General features: G+C 40.2%; 1 pseudogene; it reads right to left on the bottom strand.

Annotated features, from left to right (window-relative positions):
• Positions 1-585: 585 nt before the first annotated feature.
• LOC123605628 lies at positions 586-1,549 on the bottom strand (annotated as a pseudogene).
• Between the last annotated feature and the right edge of the window lie 3,655 nt (positions 1,550-5,204).

Genomic DNA, 5,204 nt, shown 5'->3' on the forward strand with positions numbered 1-5,204 from the left:
TTTATTATATTTCAAGATTTTGTTAACCACAAATTCAAGGAGGACTCAATTGTATGATTCTTCTGCTTCATGGGTCATCCACTGTGATCACTTTATGATACTTAGCTAAAAGCTGAGCTGCTCTGGACAGTTCAAGATGGCTTTCTGCCACGTCTAATGACTAGATGGGAATGCTAGAAGACTGAGCTCAGCTGGGCTCCTCTCCCGTCTGTGTAGTCTGAGGACCTCTTGAGCACTGAAGCTGAACTTTGTGTATAACAGCTCCAGGCTCCAAGACACCAAGGCAAAAGCCACCATCGTCCTAAGGATCAGGGCCAGAACAAATGGAGTGTCACTCTCTCAGGGCTCTATTGGTCAAAGCAGTGATAGGCTGGGATAGATTCAAGAGTGTGGAGAAATAGGGTGCTTAGGTGGCTCAGTCGGTTAAGTGACCGACTCTTGATTTCAGCTCAGGTCATGATCTCATGGTTTGTGAGATTAAGCCCACGTTGGGCTTTGCGCTGTCAATGCAGAGCCCGCCTGGGATTCTCTGTCCCTGTCCCTGTCCCTGCCCCTCTCCCACTCATGCTCTTTTTCCCTCTCAAAATAAATTAAAAACACTAAAAATAAAAGAGTGTGGCAAAATATACCTCATCCTTTGATGGCATGTGATATAGGCAAAGAAGGAATAAAGACGGACAGCTACTCCAGAAATATAACTTTTCTTTCATGCTGTATTATCTTCAAGTATAAAGTCTTCTAATCACATCATCTAGAGAGCATTTTACCCACTGCTCTGTCTGGTTGCCAGTCTCTTGTCTCTTTCTTCAGCAATGGTGAGGCAGACATCGTTTCCACAGGAAAGAGAAATCCATGGTTTGTTGCTTTTGTCAATATAAAAATGTTGGAGAGTTGGGTGGCAAAGCTGCTGCCATTGACATCTTTCACATGAACTACATCAAAAGAACCAGCGTGCCTCTCTCTGTTGATGATCACACCGATTCTTCCCAGGTTAACACCTCCAGTCACCATACACAGATTACCAGTGTCAAACTGGATGGAGTCAGTAAACTTTCCAGTCTGCAGATCAATCTGAATGGTGTCAGTCACTTTGATGAAGGGATCAGGATAGCAGATAGTGCCAGCATCATGGGTCACCAGATGAAGAAGTCCTTTTGTCCCCACAAAGATCTTTCTCACTTTGCACAGCTTGTACTTGGTCTCCTCAGGTGTAATCCAATGAATAGCAAAGTGACCCTTGGTGTCGCAGATCAGATGGAAATATTCCCCAGTCTTGTGTATGCTGATGACATCCATAAAACCATTAGGGTAGGTTATATCAGTTTGGACCTTGCCATCAATCTTAAAACACTGCATACAGATCTTCTTTACCTCATCTCCTGCTAGGGCACACTTAAGTCTGTTCTTCGAGAAAATGACGAGAGGGAGACACTCTCTTGGTTTATGGGGACCAGTAGATGGACGAGGAGCAAACACACTGGTCAGTTCATCCAGCATACAATGCTGAGCCCACTACATGCTTCAGATGTTTCTTGGGACCAAGAAACATCTGTGCTAGGCATGGCTGTGCTAGGCACAAAAAGATAACTTTATTACTTTTAAGAAGATAGAGTATTTTGATTCAAGTTTAAATCAATCAATGAATAGTTATTGAATATTTATTATGTGACTTATTCTCCATTTAATTTTATTTGGCCTGCCTTAAAGTCCTTAAAAGACCTATTTTCATGGAAAACATGTCATTGCTAATGATGTTTTTAGAAAAAAAATATATCAATTTGGCCTTTAAAAAGAACCAGCCCTCCTTGGGTTGGGTCTCAGAAAAAGCAGAAGCTCCAATCTAGCTACTTGTGTGACTTCAGGTAGCTTAGTGGAACTTTTCAAGATTTCTGTTTCTTTATCTGCAAATTTATTTAATTGGTCTTTCCTGAGTATCTATTCACTATCTGTACTGGTCTAACTACTGATGATACAAAGAAACACAAGACTATTTATTCCCTCGAAGAATGCACAAGGTAAGGGGCACATTCACAAATAATTATGAGGCAGTTTTGCAACACTTGGTACTGATTGCTAAGGTCTCTTTTATACCTAAAATATGAGTTTTAATTAACTTATAAATAATTTATATGTAAATGAGTGTCTGAAGAATTTATTCTCTTGGGGCGCCTGGGTGGCTCAGTTGGTTGAGCATTGGACCCTTGATTTCTGCTCAGGTCCCGATCCCAGGGTTGTGGGATCAAGCCCCACATTGGGCTCTGAACTGAGTGTGGAGCCTTCTTAATATTCTCTCACTCTTTCCCTCTACCTCTCTCCCCCGCTCACATATTCTCTCTCTCTCATAAAATAAAATTATAAACAAGAATTTATTCTCCTAAGGATTTAAAATATGTATCTGTGCAATTTATTTATATTATTAAATTGTAATTAACTGCATTTTAATCTCTTCCTTCAGAGTCATAAGACTCTAAGACTGAAAGTGGTTAGGAATGCATCCACTTCAATTTCTTCTTCTATAGATAAGGATTCTGGGAAACAGAGAAGCTAAGGGACTTGTTTTACATCACACAGCTTGTTATTGGCAAGGCAGGCCATGCCAACATGTTCCACACTTCATAGACCTACTTGCCTATAAGGGCATTTTAGTCCTGCACCTCTCCCCTCAACTGAGGTGCCAAATTCCAGAGTTCTCTCGGATTTATTGCATTTTTTAAAAATCTTCTCCAGAACTCTTGTGCTGTTTTGATAAAAAGAACTTTAATCTGTCTACTTCACAACTTCTGGAGATTATATAGTAATAGGTTAACACATACTTCTTTGGCCATGGAGGAAGGCTGACTATATAAACACTAAGACATACTGTTACAAGTTCTATTTCCATTTGTTATACATACAGCTCCTAACTGGAGTGAGATTAAAAAACACAGTTACACACAAATACAAAAATTTCTTCATTATTCAAACCATGGTATTATTCTATTTTTTTATTAATCGTAATCCACAAAACATGTACTAGAGACATGGTTTTCTTTCACTGAGCTGTCAGGAGGAAGCATAGATTTCCAGAATATTGGCACCAGAAGGGACCTTAAAATACTCCTAAGTCAATCTCCACACTTTACAGATGTGAAAGGTGAAGCCAAGGGGTCAGCAGCCTTTTCTAAATTTCCAGACAGTCTTACCCAAACTAAACCAGAGTCCACCTTTCTGATTCCCAGGCAGTGCCCATGGCTAAATGAAAGAGCTTTGCTGGAACATTCTCAGAAAATTGTATTCTCGTTTTTGGTAATGAAAGGATGCAATTAAAGCTATTCTCCTCCAAAAAGATGTGCTGATATTTTGCTATACATCAGAGAAAAGCTTCCAAAGTCTCTCCTGCTCTCATTCATGAAGATATTTTCTCCTCAAGCCATTCAATCGGCCTACAAAGATGTGCCTGGATAATCAGTAAACATTCAATTTGTCTTAATGAAAGTCAGACAAAAGGGATGAGACTTCCATGTTTGCCCCAGTGATTTTCATTGATGTCAAAATGGTTTGCTATGGAAATTCCCTGAGCCATTGTCTTCTGCCCACAGATGTTTTTCTCAAAGTTTTCCAAGTTAAGGAAAGATGTGTGTAGACATGCTATGAACCAGAGCAGAAACCAGCAGGAAAGAGCCACCCATCAGCAGTCCTGAGTACACTGATGCTCAGGAGCGGCATATGCATCTTTCTGCTACTTCTCTTCCTTTACCCCCAAAGACTATGACATCTTCCTGTCTAAGTTTTCTTCATCTCTGCTCACGTTTCCGTCTAAACATCTACCCCTGTCTTACTGTGGTCTTTCTTGTGTTTTCTTTTTCTGCAAGTATGGGTCCAAATCTATTTGAAAACAGGACAGTGTTCAGGCACTGCAGTATCCATGTCACATAAACGAATCATCTGAGAGAAAGAATGGATACTTCACTTTTATTCTTTATGTATTGATGTTATATAGACTTAGCTTTGCTCCACCTGTATTTGGAGTTGAATAGGAAGCCTTTAGTTTATTTTAAAAATAGGCCCCTGCTGAGTAGCCTCACCTCTTTTGACCTAATTATGAAGAAAACACCTAGACCTTTTAAAAATATTCTGATTCTGACTCCCAGACAGACTGTTATTGAATTAGATCTGACCTTTGGGGCACAAACCCCTTAGGCAATCCACTTACTCTTTTCAGTGGGGTTTGCTGATATTTCCCTCTGGTTCTAATGTAGCTTAAACTCCTGTCTTTAAGACAGCTTTTAAAAAATTAGAGAGAAAGCAAAAAGCTAGCCTCAAGGCAAACAGTCCAAACTCGTCACTTTGGCAGGCTGAGAAATCTCCATTTGGTTGTGGCAGCAAGCCTAATGAGAAGAAAGCCATTAATTAAATAAACAAAACATTGCATTTTGGTCAGAGGAATGATATAGGTAGCAGCGCATTAGCCCTTTCCAAACCCTTTCTAGGAGAGAATTACACCTGTTCTAAGGAGTTGGTTTTGTTTAACCTACCACAATTACTTCCAGAGAGAGAACTTCAGAGTATATGCTTGTGAATCATCAAGCTTCTCCTATACTTTGGCTGTATCTTAGAGGCTAAAGTTAACTGTAACATACTGACTGTATTTCTTCCGCATGAGTAGAGACTAAAAGACAGAACTATCCCGATCTCCAGGTTTTAGGAGATACATCTCCTAGAACAGTCCTCTTGGCTTTTTCTTAGACGACTTCGCTTGTTGACTCCTATACCCTTGATGTCTTGTGACCTACCCTGGAAAACTGGGACTACCCCACTCTGGGTCCTGTCTTCTCTCCACTGCACTAGTGATGGTGGAGACAGATGATGTAAAAAGCCTTGAGTGCTGTTCTTTCTCTATTATCTGGTCCCTAGCACAGCTGTGGTACCTCATTGGAACCTGGCCTAATGGTTTTATGCAGTCAGATAATTATTCACAGGACTTATCTTCATTGAGCACATGCTGGGGAGAAAAATAATAGCAGGATACAGGAAACATTATCTGCCTCAGATTCAAAATTGGCTTCCAGTGACTTGATTCTGGTTTATGTTATGAAAGGGAAATGAATAGTCTGCCTGTCGTTGTCATGAATGCTTTTGTTGAGCCCCTTACCCCATAACTTCACAAGCATACATTGGAAAACATAGGTTTTTCACACTGTTTTCCAATGATGGGGTTGAATCAC

The sequence above is a fragment of the Leopardus geoffroyi genome, chromosome A1 (genome assembly GCF_018350155.1).
Source record: "Leopardus geoffroyi isolate Oge1 chromosome A1, O.geoffroyi_Oge1_pat1.0, whole genome shotgun sequence".
Taxonomy (NCBI): Eukaryota; Metazoa; Chordata; class Mammalia; order Carnivora; family Felidae; genus Leopardus; species Leopardus geoffroyi.